This window comes from Kogia breviceps, chromosome 12 (assembly GCF_026419965.1).
Source record: "Kogia breviceps isolate mKogBre1 chromosome 12, mKogBre1 haplotype 1, whole genome shotgun sequence".
NCBI lineage: Eukaryota > Metazoa > Chordata > Mammalia > Artiodactyla > Physeteridae > Kogia > Kogia breviceps.
In genome coordinates this window covers 7,864,697-7,879,940 of record NC_081321.1, presented here as the reverse complement: position 1 = coordinate 7,879,940, position 15,244 = coordinate 7,864,697, and the positions used below count along the sequence as shown (strand labels likewise).

At 40.6% G+C, this 15,244-nt stretch overlaps 1 long non-coding RNA gene across 1 annotated transcript; it reads left to right on the top strand.

Annotated features, from left to right (window-relative positions):
• The first annotated feature begins 3,385 nt into the window (after window positions 1-3,385).
• Window positions 3,386-7,924, top strand: LOC136792340 (uncharacterized). The gene is made up of 2 exons (XR_010836000.1): window positions 3,386-3,493; window positions 6,254-7,924. It is a non-coding gene; the product is annotated as an uncharacterized lncRNA (long non-coding RNA).
• Window positions 7,925-15,244: the final 7,320 nt, after the last annotated feature.

The window sequence follows — 15,244 nt, the reverse complement described above, 5'->3', positions numbered from 1 at the left end:
TTATGTGTCTCCATACAAATTTTAACATTTTTTGTTCCAGTTCTGTAAAAAATGCCACTGGTAATTTGATAGGGATTGCACTGAATCTGTAGATTGCTTTGGGTAGTAGAGTCATTTTCACAATATTGACTCTTCCAACCCAAGAACATGGTATGTCTCTCCATCCGTTTGTGTCACCTTTGATTACTTTCATCAGTGTCTTATAGTTTTCTGAGTACAAATCTTTTATTTTAGGTTTATTTAGGTTTATTCCTAGGTATTTTATTCTTTTTGTTGCAATGGTGAATGGGATTGTTTCCTGAATTTCTCTTTCTGATCTTTTGTTGTTAGTGTATAGGAATACAAGAGATTTCTATGCATTAATTTTGTATCCTGCAGCTTTACCAAATTCATTGATTAGCTCCAGAAGTTTTCTGGTGGCATCTTTAGGATTCTCTATGTATAGTATCATGTCATCTTCAAACAGTGACAGTTTTACTTCTTCTTTTCCAATTTGTATTCCTTTTATTTCTTTTTCTTCTCTGATTGCTGTGGCTAGGAATTCCAAAACTATGTTGAATAATAGTGGTGAGAGTGGACATCCTTGTCTTGTTCCTGATCTTAGAGGAAATGCTTTCAGTTTTTCACCATTGAGAATGACGTTTTCTGTGGGTTTGTCATATATGGCCTTTATTATGTTGAGGTAGGTTCCCTCTATGCCTACTTTCTGGAGAGTTTTTATCATAAATGGGTGTTGAATTTTGTCAAAAGCTTTCTCTGCATCTATTGAGATAATCATATGGTTTTTATTCTTCAATTTGTTAATATGGTGTATCATACTGATTGATTTGCATATATTGAACAATCCTTGTATCACTGGGATAAATCCCACTTGATCATGGTGTATGATCCTTTTAATGTGTTGTTGGATTCTGTTTGCTAGTATTTTGTTGAGGATTTTTGCATCTATATTCATCCGTGATACTGGTCTGTAATTTTCTTTTTTTTGTAGTATCTCTGGTTTTGGTATCAGGATGATGGTGGCCTCATAGAATGAGTTTGGGAGTGTTCCTTCCTCTGCAATTTTTTGGAAGAGTTTGAGAAGGATGGGTGTTAGCTCTTCTCTAAATGTTTGATAGAATTCACCCGTGATGCCATCTGGTCCTGGACTTTTCTTTGGAAAATCTGGAAGATTTTAAATCACAGTGTCAATTTCATTATTTGTGATTGGTCTGTTCATATTTTCTATTTCTTCCTGGTTCCGTCTTGGAAGGTTATACTTTTCTAAGAATTTGTCCATTTCTTCCAGGTTGTCCATTTTACTGGCGTAGAATTGCTTGTAGTAGTCTCTAGTGGTTAACCACTAGACCACTAGGGAAGTCCCTAGCCATCTTTTAGTCTCAAGCTTCATGACTTCCCCTGGTGATGTAATTCTCTTCCACAGCTTCAACTACTACCAATATGCTGAAAATTATCACATTCATCTCTCTTGGGTCAAGAACCATAAACCTGATCAACTACTGGCATCTCTGCTGGGATGTCACACAGACCCTAATGTAATATATATACTTCCTGTTATGGTCATTATTTGAGTGACGGCTCAAAGATCCACACCATCCTCAGAGTTAGTTAGAAAACTGAGATAAACCTGTTGCCCCTCCCATTCTTCTTTCCCTACATCCAGTCAGTTTCCAAATCCTAAAGAATCTAATCCTTCATATGTTAAAACATTTGCTCTCACCCTCAGTTACATTTCCTTGTTCCTGGTTCTAATTATATCTTACACAGATGATTAACATATGTCCTTCCACCTAATCTACCTGTCTACCGGACATTTGACTTTTACATTTTGACCTTTCCACAATCTAGCTCCTTTCTTCCTATTTTGGGAATTACTGACCATGTGGCCAAACAGAATCCTGATGACATTTGTCAGCTTTTCCTGCAACTGGACGTGGCGATGTCACCAAGTTCTGGCAATGGCTTATACGTAGAAGTGAGATACACAACTTCGGTGTTGTGCTCTGAAAAGAGAAAGCATGTCATCTCATTTTTTCCCCGTTCCTCCTGCAGTTGGAATGGAAAAGTGATGGGGGAAGCTGGAGCAGCTATCTCGGAGCACGAAACGGAAGCTATGTGTGAAGGACTACAAAGTAAAAACACAGAGAGAGGTTGGGCCAGTGCTGGCTTCACAGAGAAACCAACATGGACCTTTACATGAAGGAGAAAGAAACGTCAGCCTTGTTTAAGTCATCGTTAGATTTGGTCTTTGTTATTTCAGCCAAACAGATCCCCTAATTAATACTCTGTTGTTGCAGTCTGAGAGGCCAGTTATCCCTCACAGTGACCTAGCAACCAAGGTGTGGGCAGACGGTGGAGGGCTGACCATCCTGTGTTTCCACTGGGGTGAAGGGGGCTAATGCAGGTCGGCAGTGACAGCGATGTCCTACTGCCGCCAAATCTTCTTGGTCAAACTGGTCCAACTCCGAGACAACTACTGCGCCTCCTCCAAACTGCCTCTGCTCCTGTGGTTTCCAAGCCAGCTCTTCCAGCCTCATGATGATTTGGTGAACTCATGATAACCTTCCAATAAATTCTCCCTTTTCATTTAAGTGAATAGAATAGGTTTATGTGACTTGAAACAAAAATCAAAATTCCAAATTGATGCACTGAATTACGATTTCACTTTCTTCTAAAGAAAAGGCACTTCTGCCTGTGTTGTATCTGTAAACAGTGGTCTTATCCTGCATTTTCCCTGCTTAATACCCGTCAGGGGTTCTTCAGTCATTTCCGGCCGGACAACCTCCAAAGTGTGGCACGTGAAGCCTTCCAGGGTCTGGTCCAGTCTCCCTCTCCGGCTTTCTCTCTTGGTTCTGTCTCTACACTTCTCAGCTCAGCCATGCTAATCACTTGGCAGGCAGTGTATGCACCTCACCTATCCTTCTGCTTAGGACTCCTAGCCTCTCCTCATACTTGCTTGTCTATTTTCATTCAAGAGATGCCTGGGGGTTCCTTGCCTCCATAAAGCTTTCTTAACTGCCGCCTACTCTGGTCACCCCGATCTGACTGCCAACTGTCCTTTGGGCGGCACACTGCACTCTTCTTAACCTCACCACGATCTCTTCTGTGTGCTCACCTGTCTTCATGACTGCCTTCCCCATACTGTGTTACCTATTTTTCTATTTCTAGCATCTTTTATATAGTTGGTGCTTGATATACATGTCTTACCTGAAAGTAAACTTTCTGTAAAACATTTGAAAAGTTTAAAAATAAATCAGTAGGTGGCAGCCTAGTCATTCTATTAAAACCAACCACTGCACTCCTAGATTTTCATAAACTCACACGAGCCAGCAGGTGGCGCTCTCTGCCGCAAAAGCCCTTCTCGCTCATTGCGCCCCTCCTGGCTTCCTTTACTCCCAGCCTGGCTCCGGGCAGGAAACCAGTGTTATCATCATACACCAAGTGCGCCTCGGTTACAAACCGAAACCATCTACACTCGCACAGCTTACTACTGGTAAGGCTTTACTATTTGTATTATTTACTATGTACTGTGTACTATTATTGTCTTCACCAAGTCTTTGCTATGCTAGGAAGCTCTTGCCCAGGAAAATAAAAGTTGCAAAATCAGACTCTTCAACTTTCCAGTAGGTGACATCAAACAGCTGTTTACTCCCCGAGACTCTTCCAAACCCTTGCTGTCCACCAATCTTTGTCATTATATCATAATCTTTACCAAATCCTAATCTAGTCTTCGCATTGAGAGACGCATCTTAAACCAAACCCCCAAACGTCATAAATATCTCAACCCTGCCCTCCAGCTTTGAGCTGCTGCACCTTTATGGTGGTGAGCAAGCAACTCAACTTTGCCTCATTAACAATTTGTTTTATTGGTAATGGAGGGGAGCCAGCATTTGTCAATATATATAAACCTGAGCATTCATGTGTTGTCTGGGGTTTTGCTGCTCAAAATGTAGAGGTTGTTAAAATGCAGCACCTCGGGCTCCATCCTAATCCCATAGAATCAGCATCTGCACTTTGACACGATGTCCTGGTGATTCTGTGCTTCCTTCAGACAATGAAGTCGGATGTGTGTTGTTGTCAGGGCATTACTTCATTTTCTTCTAAAGAATGCGTGCAGACTCAAAGTTTACACTTTAAAGAACAGTTTCTTTTTTCTTTTATTTTTAGTTGAAGTTTATCTAATTAGTATGAAAACCAACAGAATAGAAGATTTGGATTCAAGCCTCTGCTTCATTAGGAAATTCTTCAGTTTTTTTTCAGACAGAACTACCTTCAGAGGATGGGTGGGGTTTTTGAGTATTTGAGGAAACATACCTGTTGAATTCATTTAAATATATATTTTTAAAAACGCTGCCAGTGTTTCCTAGGAGACACCTATGGGTTCACAATGGGTGCACAATGGGTGCACGGCGTATCAGGAGCCACAGTCAACAGGCACATGAAAAACTGCTCAACGTCACTAATCCTCAGGGAAATGCAAATCAAACCCCAGCGTCACTTCACATCTGCCAGAATGGCCGTCATTAAAGGGACAAGAAATAACAAGGGTTGGTGAGGATGTAGAGAAAAGGGAGCCCTTGTTGGCGGGAACGTGAACAGTGCAGCCACTATGGAAAACAGTGTGGAGGTTCCTCAAAAAAGTAAAAATAGAAGTGCCATATGATCCAGCAATTCCACTTTGGGGCATTTATCAGGAAAGAACAAAAACACTAGTTCAGAAAGGTATATGTACCCCAATGTTCACTGCAGCATTATTCACAGTAGCCAAGATATGGAAGAAGCCTAGGTTTCCACTGCTAGATTAATGGATAAGGAAGATGTGATATATATATTATTACTCAGCCACGAAAAAATCTTGCCTTTTGTGAAAATGTGGATGGACCTAGGGGATATTATGCTAAGTGAAATAAGTCAGACAGAGAAATATGATTTCACTTACATGTGGAATCTAAAAAAACAAAACAAATGTAACAAAACAGAAAAAAGACTCATAGATACAGAGAACAAAGTGATAGTTGCCAGAGGGGAGGGGCATGAGTGAAATAGGTGAAGGGGATTAAGAGGAACAAACTTCCAGTTACAAAATAAGTAAGTCACAGGGATGTAATGTACAGCATAAGCAATAGTCAATAACATTGTAATAACTTTGTATGGTGATAGATGGTAACTAGACTCATAGTGGTGATCATATCACAATGTATATAAAATACTGAATCACTATGTTGTACACTTGAAACTAATATATTAAAAAAATGGAGCCATGGGTTTGTATTTCCTAGCTACAGTGCTTAATCCATAGGCACAGTGTACACTCAGTAACATTTAGTCAGCTGTTGATGTAAGAGGTGTTTTCAAAAAGTATTTTAAATCTGGATTTGCTATTTACCCCCATACTCTGTTATGTCTTGTATTAGTCTCTTTTTTGAGATGTGAGCCCCATCTGTCTTAGAGATTTCTGCTGATATACCAAACAGATGTAATGGAAAGAATATGGTATTTGAGATCAGAAGACATGGAGTAAAATCACAGTTCTGCCATTTCCTGGCTGTGTGACTCCCTTAACCTCTCTGAGCCTCAGTTTTCTCATCCTAAAATGAGGAAAATGTTACCTAGGTACAAGGGCCGATTTGGGGATCAAAAGAGATAAAGTATATGATAAAAGTTCTCACGCCAACCTTTGCATTTATGGTCATTTACCTTAAACACACAGCATCCACATATTACTAGGCATTACAGCAATTAATATTAATGAATTAATTAGTGCATCCAATCATTTTAATAGGGATAGAAGGGAAAGGTCAGAGTTTCTAGAGATAATGGTTTATCACTCAAAAAACTGTTTATGATGGTGGCAAATTTTGGCAACTTGGGAAATGTGATAAGTATGTGGTTTTGGTCAGGGCTGTTTCATCTCACACCCCACACTGGCTACCTACCTAATTCTGCATCAGACAGGCTACATCTATCTCATTTCAAGTATTAAATCAGAAAGTGCACCTATCCTCTACTGAGTTACCTTTCTTCAAGTCAGCTGCTCTGGACACCACATAATCTACTGTTCCTCTTCTATTGCTACTTAATGACCTTGTTTTTCCCCCACCATGACTGGTGCTGTGCATTCGCTAAGGCTTGTCTACAAACTCTTGGACCTCCTCTCACGTTACGCCAAAAAGAATAAAGGGGAGCGTCGACAGAACTGCCCAGGTGAGCAGACGCCCACAGGGAGTAACTGTATTTCGTCTGTGTGTTTCAGAGCTTGGTGCTGTGCCTTCGCCGCCGTGAGAAAACTAAATGTACCAGCACCTCACCCAACAGTGTCCACAAGGGATCTTATGCACATCGCTGCTGATAACTTTCAGTGTGACTCATCAGAGAAAAACAACCGAAGCGGGACACAGGGACTTGGAGTTTGGGTTCTGTCTTTGTTTTGTTGTGTGACAAGCTGGGAACCCCAGGATCCTGGGACACGTTTGAGTCCTGACTCAGCCAGTGATTAGCTGTTAGGGACTTGGGTGAGTTACTTAGCTTCTCTGGACCTAACTTTCCCCAGCTGAGTACGGGATTCGATTCTAGGATGCCTTCTAGCAACGTAATCCTCCCACGCTGTGGAACCCGCATAGCCCACCGTCGTCCCAAGGATCCACTGATTGCCCCCCGAAACAGATGACTGCACTGAGACCCATTTGGGCGGTGGTTCCAGGGCAGTGATTTACGGGGCAAGTGACTCAGGAAAGCAGCAGGCGGTAATAGAAAAGACCTGGCTCTTACAGGGACACAGCCCGTAGCGCGGCTGCCCGGGTGCCATTTCGCACCCCCCACCCCAGCTCATCCTGGCGCTCCTCCGTGAATGTGTTCCTCGTTTCATTGTCTAGACGAGACAGTCTGCTCCTCTTTCTCCTCTCCCGAGCCATCCTTTGCACTGCCACAAGAATGATCTCTGGGGCGGTGCAAATGAGGTCATATCACTGCTCGGTGTTAAACTGTTGATGATTTATTATTAACAGTTTGTGTCTGTCGTGACACTCAATGCATTCAGGATCTGGCCCCAGTGTTACATTTTACTACTCGCTCTTACGTCTGTCTCCGAAGCAAACCTTCAGACGGTCCACACTGCACTGGTATGTGTTCTCCCAGACTACCAAGCACTTTCCCAATGCAGTGACCGCTTATCTACGCTATCCATTTTCTGGGAAACCTACTTCTTGACCAACAGGTAAACTCCTCATATTTCAAGCTCTAAGTCAAAGGTCCTCTCTATTAATCCCTTTGTTCTTTCTGCTTCTATTGCACTGATCATACTGCCTTCTGATTACTGGGTGTTTTCCTGCCTAGTTCCCCAACTAGCAGATGAGCTTCAGGGAATGCAGGCACCTGGTTTTACTCTTCTTTATTTCCTTCCAAGTGCTTAAGCACACTTCCTTGAATGTGACAGTACTTAATCAATGCTTGTTGAGTAAAGAACCCCCACAAAGCAAAGCAGGAGGAAAGATCCCTTGATCTTCTCTTGACATATCCACCGGACTATTATTCTGTGAATTATTTTTGAAGTTTTTCCCTCAATGTTCACTTTCAAGGATTTCATTAACAAAATTGGGGTGGAAGCAATAGGTCCAGCAGACATTAAAGACGGTTTTCTCAAGTGCAGGAGTTGGGAGTGGAGATGGGGGTGGGGTGGCAGGAGGGAGGGGGAGTCGGGGGTAGACGGATGAAGTCAGTATGACCATTCAGCTCAGGACTTCTATTTGAAAAGTTCCTTCGACAGGACTTTCTGACGTTATCTCTAAATGAGAGTTGTACATACAGTTATAGGTATACGTTAACGAGATGGGAGACGTTCCCTGTGAGACTTAAAACGTGCATATGTTCCACTCCTGGGGGACACACTGCTTGTAATGTGAATTACAATTAGTTTACAAATTAAAAACGGATTATTGTTTTAAAATTGTAGTTATCTTATAAATAGCACAATAATACAATATTTTTGGGCTTTGGCATTTCTTATTTTTTTTAAAATATCACAGGCACCTCAAAAGATGGAAGCGACTGATGGCCTCTCTTGACCTGTGAGATTCCTAGGCAAAACGGACAATGCAAAATAAGTCACTATCTCACACCCATGAGGTCAGAAAAATGTAACATGGGGTCACACCAAATACTGGTGAGGATGTGGAATACTGCAAAACTCTTATATGCTTATAAGACTTTAAATTGGTACAATATTTTTGAAAAATAAATGTTAGTTATTTAGCACAGTTGAATATATGAATACCGATGGCCTAGCAATTCTACTTTAGGGTAACTATCTTAGAGAAACTCTAGTACATATTCACTGAGATAACTGAATAAGAAGGCAATTAGCTGAACTGTTTGTAATAGTCCCAAACCAGAAAAAGATCATATACCTGTAATACCAGAATAGAAAAATAAATTTCGGTAAAATTATAAAATATCATATAGCATATAGCAACAAAATTGAATGATCTGAAGCTACATGAAACAGTATGGTTGTATCTCACAAACAGAATGTTAAGCAAAAAGAGTAAGCTCAACAAATACATATATGAAGCTGAAAACCAGCATATTCTGAACTCCTTCACTATCTAAAAGAAACCAAAGTTGGATCTCAAAGAGCGATTTTGCACACCCATGTTCACTGCTGCGCTATTCACAATAACCAAGACACAGAAGCAACCCAAAGGTCTATTGACAGATGAAGGGATAAAGAAAATGTGGTATAAACATACAATGGAATATTATGCCACCTTAAAAAAGACGAAAATCCAGTCACTTGGTACAGTATGGATGAACCTTGAGGATATTATGCTAAGTGAAATAAGCCATTCACAAAAGGACAAATGCTGTATGATTTCACTTATATGAAGTATGTAAAGTAGTCAAACTCATAGAGAAAGAAAGTAGGTGGTTGCCAAGGGCTGGGGAGAGGAGAGAGATGAATGTTTAGTGGATATACAGTTTCAGTGTTGCAGGATGAAAAAGTTGTAGAGACCCGTAGCACAACAATGTGAATATACTTAACACTACTTAACTCTATGCTTAAAAATGGTTAAGATGGCTTTACAGTTTCTTTCGCTTTGACACTCTGCTAAAGCAGTCTGTTCTTTTCCTGTGCATTTAACGGACTATTTAGCCTCTTAAATGTATTCAGAAAGTCAGCACATTATATTAACTTAACTGTATTAAAGGGTGTGAATGATCCAGAATATCCCTTCAAAACAATATTTTACTTAACCATGAACTATGGTTGCATCTAAGTGAAGAATTCCAGGGCTGGGACGGTTTTGTGTTTGTGTGTTTATTATTAGGTCTTCATCCCAGGAGAATAGCAGGAGGATTGACAGCTGCAGAGGAAAAGGCACTACAGTTTTTGGAACAAGTCTAGGGTAGCGAAGAGATGGACAGGGGAACACTTGTAGATGTGGCCAGAACACCTGTACATATTAAAATTCATGCTGAAGTTCATGATGTCTTAACAGAGGCTATGTAGACCCCTTTTAGGCCATTAAAAAGTAAGAAGAACCTACTGACCTTGTGAAAACGAATAAAGGGAAACCTCATTAAGATGAAGTCAAGAGGCGAGAAGAGAGAGCTCTCAGGCACGTACCATTTGACGTCAATATAGATTCCAAAGGAGAGAGGTGCACCTCACATTTCTGGCAGGATGTGACACTACTGTTGTCAATAGGGGGAAGAAAGATTTTCTTCTTGCCTGGCAACAGCTCAGCCAATGAAAGAAAGACTCTCGAAACTCAGCTAATGAAAAGCTACTATACTTTGAACTCCCAGTTTCCTCCAATGAACTTTGTGTTTTTATAGCTCCCAAATTCCTTCTCTATAAAATAATTTCTTCTCTTTTGTTTTACTGGACTTGCATGGGGTTCACCACGGTTGCATGTCCCCAAGTTGCAATTTTTTGCTGCTCCCGAATAAACCCACGTTGCTGGTAAAATAACTGGCTGTTTTATTGTTTTAAGTTAACAAACTTCACCGTTGAGATGATGGAGATGAAATGTTAATCTGAGAATGATACAAGCTTGATCAGAGGTCTTGTTTTAGACCATGGGCGTGGCACCCTGATATGAAAAAAACAGAAGAGAAGATGTATACATCTTCACGTGCAGTGTGTCATTCGAATATGAAAGACAGAGTGAGTTCTAGACTTTTGTTTTTTCTTACTAATTGTTCTGAAGTGTACATACAAAGAGCAGGCCATTTTAACTCAATGAACAGGGTATTTTGCTTTAGTTTCAGTGATATAATAAAAATGCATGCTAGATAAGTACATGTTATCTATCTTGTAATTTAAAAGGACAAGATGGTAAATTTTACGTTATGTACTTTTTTTACTGTAATTTTTTTATAAAGGAAATATATGAAAAAATCAGACTACATCATTGATGTCTTAAAAATATTGTTTAAATATTTTAAAAGAACATTTAAAATGCAAACTACACTTTTGGCAATTTTTAAAAACAACGTAACAGAGAAACAAACTAATAAACAAAACTTGGGCCTGAGCTTAGGAGAAAGTTCTCTGTATTGAATATAGACAATAACGGCAGTGGGCTTGGGTACAGACTGAAAGATCTATGTGTGATAGAAAAAGCATACCTCTTTATTCAATCAATAAATAAGTATGTAATACGAGATACTGAGATAAATATAAGGATCACAGTCAAGACAACTGAAATCAATTATCATTTGCCAGGTATTTCAATTATTTAACAACTATTATTAACAGCACACTATGGACTAGGAGCTGGGGATAAAACTGTGGAACAAGAAGCAGCTTACTGCCTTGTGAGTGTAAGTCAACGTGAAATTGAACCCCAGAGGACGACACGTGACCCTCTCTTGGCAGACCAAGGACATCTTCCCTGGAGGAAAGATGTCTAAACCGAAACTGACGGAGCAGGATAAAATAAGCTGAAAGAAGGTTAGGGGTTAGGGGGCGGGAGGGGCAGGGGCAAGGTGCGTGTGGCGTTTCGGGAAACTGAAAGCACTTCGTGAGACCGTGGTTTACACTGAGTGTTTATGGGTGGTGGTGCAGAGACCACAGTGCTAGAGGACTGGCTAGTGCCAAGAAATGAGCTTTGGGAAGTAGCCAAAGCCTTTGTATTAAAAGTTTGAACTTTGTCCAGAAAGCAATGAGGGAACCAGTGAAAGGTTTTAAGTGGGACAAGGAGGCAAAAAGGTTTGCTCTTCAGAAGAAAAATCTATATACTGTGTTCAGAAATTGGAGGGGGCAGGACTGAAGTCAGGGAAACCAGCTAGGAGGTTGTTGCCAATAAAACATGATGGCATTCAAAGGGGAATGGAAGGAAGGCACAGATTTAAAAGCTACTTAAGAAACTGAATCGACAGGGTTTTTAGCTTATTAGATCTGTGGGGTAAGGGAGAAAGGGAGAAGGTCACATCTGACAAGTTTAGGGCCAGAGCAGAGGTCAGCAGAGATGAGTAGGGAGTAGGAGAGGTTAGTGACATCACTGAGATGGGTGACACAAGAGGGGAACAGGTTCTGGGGAGAGAAGAGGAGCCCTGTTTTGAACTTACTTAATTTGAGGCCCTTGTAGAAAATCCGTTAGTTAAATAGGTAAACCTGGGGTTTGAAGACTGACTTGATCTAAAGATATAAAAGCTCCATTATAGCACAATCTTGTTACTGAACCAAACTGGAACCCTTTTCTTCATACATTGGGGCCCTTTTATCATTAATGTTTAGTTATTAATATTTTAGGTGGGAGAGCTATGAAAACTTACTGTACCCAGGAATGGGTTACCAGTGAAGGCCAGTAGTGTCCCAGTGGGAAATCCACACTCAATAACATTGCATGTAGAGAGGTCCCTCCACCAATGGAGTGGATCACAAGATCTTTTTGGAAAACGCAACCTATGGGGTAAGTTTAGCATTGCTTATACTCTGAGTCTTTTACAGTCTTTTCTGAATGTGGCTCCTCTAACTTCTTTTCGAACTTCTCTAAAACAATATCTGTCAGGGTGGCTGCAGGAAAGAGATATTCTTTCCTTTTTTCTAGTGTGCTCTCGCCCCTTCCCTGTCTCTCTCTCCCTTAAAATTAAAAGCAAGGAAGTTCCACAAACAGCCAAATCTAGATTCTGGTTTGCTTTAGAAAAGAATATCACTTTACAAAGTCTTAATATAATCCTCTGGAACCAAAGTTATGATGAAACACACAAGAAAAAAACATAGTAAGACAACCAAAGAAAACAACAGAAAGGCCTCTATAGGTCCATGAGGAAAGAAAAAAATTAACTTTTTTGTGCACCTGCTATGTGCTTAGCCCTCTGATATTTTGTTATTTATTTTGCATTATATTTTGTATTTTGTATTATATTTTGTTATTTTACTTGATCTCATAGTGTTCCAAGGGGTATTATAATCTCCATTTTTTAATATGGAGAAATAAATTCAGAAAGCATAAGTAACAATAAGTTTGAAACATATAATTGCTTTCTATTTTAGCTCCCCATAAAAACTTTTCTATGTTTTTAGGAGCAAACTTGTAATATCACAACTATCAGGATCACTTTCCCTTCGACACAAATCAACACAGAAATTTTTACTTTTCAATTTTTAAAATATGAGTTTTCCCATTTAAACTAGTGGTTCCCATTCAGGGGCAGTTTTGTCCCACAGGGACATCTGTCAATGTCTGGAAAGATTTTGGGTCATCACAATTTAGGGAGGGGCTGCTGGCATCCAGCTGGTAGAGGCCAGGAAGGCTACACCCTCTAATCACAGGAGCCCCACAGCAAAGAATTATCTAACCCCAAATGCCAATATGCCAAGGTTGAGAAACCCTGAGTTAAACTGCAAACAAAGTTTTTAGATGTAAGTTATTCAATGTTAGACTCTTTGGTGTGTGCTTGTGTGTAACTTTATTTAGAATTAATAGGATTTCTTGAGTAGTAACATTTCTTTGTTCTCTGCTTTGGTGATTAAAACAGGGTAAATCTCAGTTTAATTCCAGGAGAGCTTGATTCCCAACTATTACACTGTTCAAATTCACCAAAGAGGACAAGGTAAATCTCTCAGGGGAAGGAGACTAGCTGGTTGCAGCCAAGCATTTTTAAAGACCGTTGAAGTCAGCTGCTCTTTTAGTGGTTTCCTATGTCAAGAGTTTAAGTTATGTTAACATCCAAAGCAAATCTGAACGATGGTCAATTATCCAGTTTTCCTGCTATATCACCTTCTGTCATCTGTAAGAATGACACTTGGTGACATTGTGTCCTAGGCACTTCCTAAGTTATGGCAAAATGTCACAAACATTTTATTAGCATTTGTGACATAATGAAAACACTATCGACACATAGTTTATAGGCAAGAGGATCACTGTAGTGGGCTGAATGGTAGCAGCCCCAAAAGATACGCCTACATCCTAATCTCTGGAATCTGGAACGCGGACTTATTTGATAAAAGGGCCATTGTAGATGTAATTAAGGTAAGGCTCTGGAAGGGAGAAGACCATATGAAGACGAGGCAGAGACTGGAGTGATGCTGCCAGAAGCCAAGGAGTGCCTGGAGCCCCCAGAAGCAGGAAGAAGCAAAAGGAAGGATTCTCCCTCTAGAACCGTCACAGAGAGCACAGCCCCACGGACACTTATTTTGGACCTCTAGGCTTCCAGAACTGAGAGAGAATAAATTTCTGTTGTTCTAAGCCACGCAGTTTGTGGTACTTTGTCATAGTATTCTTTGGAAAGAAATACAACGATTTTTCTGCAAACAAGAGCTCAAGAGCATAAACAGTAGTTAAGAAAAAAAGAAAGAATGAAAGGAAGAAAGAAATTTTAAAACCTGTTGAGTAGAGCTTCTATTCTCCAAATATTAAAACAAAGGGCAAACAAGAACACCATATCCCATTGGAAATCGCTCAGTCAGTAGGGAGAAAAACTCTGTTAATTTGTCATTTATGTGGTTGTTATTTTTGTAATTTAGTATTAACGAAATATGCTAAATATACGAAGGGCTGCAAAAGACAGGATAGGTGATAGAGAAAGGAGCTGTTACAACTCTTCTTTGCCAGAATCAAAACAGCCAGATAATAGTTGAAAGAGGTGGAGTAATTAAAGTATTTCTCTCAGAGGGAATCAAGGAAGGCTTCACAGAGGAGGTGACATCTAAGCTGGATCTTGAAGCATGAGTAGGAGTTTCCCAGGCAGACACTAATGTGGAGTCAGGACAGTTGGTATTTCACAGAAAACACAGCATGTGCAAAGGTACAGAGATGGAAATGTATGTCACATACCTGGGAATGATAAGTGGTTCCATGTGGTTGGCCCCTCAAGTGCACCGGTGATATCGGTAAGAAATAATTTAGGAAAAGTAGGTAGGGACTGGATTGCGATGGTTTTTTTATGCTTTACCTTGGCACTTGGCCTTATTCCTGTGGACAATGGAAAGCCATTAAGGAGGGGTAGTGCCATAATTAGATATATCAGACTTATGGCAGATAAGGTAGCAGCCCTTCAACACTGGAACATTGGATGGGGTGCTGAAGATGCTGGGACCAGTATGGATCTCGGAAGGAGGTCTTAGGCGTGGTCTTTCCCCTGCGTGGGGCCTCCTGCCACCTATGTTTGAAGACCCTGAAGCACGGCTGGCTGTGGTCAGAGAAGGAGTAATTAGTTGATGACGCATGTTGAGGTAACTACGGTCTTTCTCTCCTAATGGGGGAAATGAGATGCCCACACATGGAGAATAAGTTTGAACTAGTACAAAGGTTAGATACGAAACACACACATACAGTATATACAGTATGTAGTATTTTTTAAATGTCAATTTGCTTACTTTTCTCCCACGCTTAAAATTTTTCAAAGGTCCCCTTACTCTGGCTACTGTTATCACACTTTATTTAAGATTCACCCGGAGAGGCGGTTAAAAATGTAGACTCCTAGGTCCTACACTCTGGAGTAGGGCGCAGAAATTCCCATTTTCAGCAAGTCGCCCTGTGGACACGAAGCGAGGGGTATCTGCCCACTGAGTTACAGGGGGGAGCCCAGGCTCCCTAACATGACACTCAGGGCCCTTCATCTCTCTCTGGCTTCCCAACAAGTCTCCGGTCCTGCACCGTATGCTCTCTACTCACCAAACTCACCACTCTGTTTTAAACTCACTTGGCCTTTAATCTGGTTCAAGTGTTCCCTCCATCACTCTTCAACGTTTATTCCACCCCTTACTGGCAAACGCCCTGTGAGGGCCTCAGGCCAG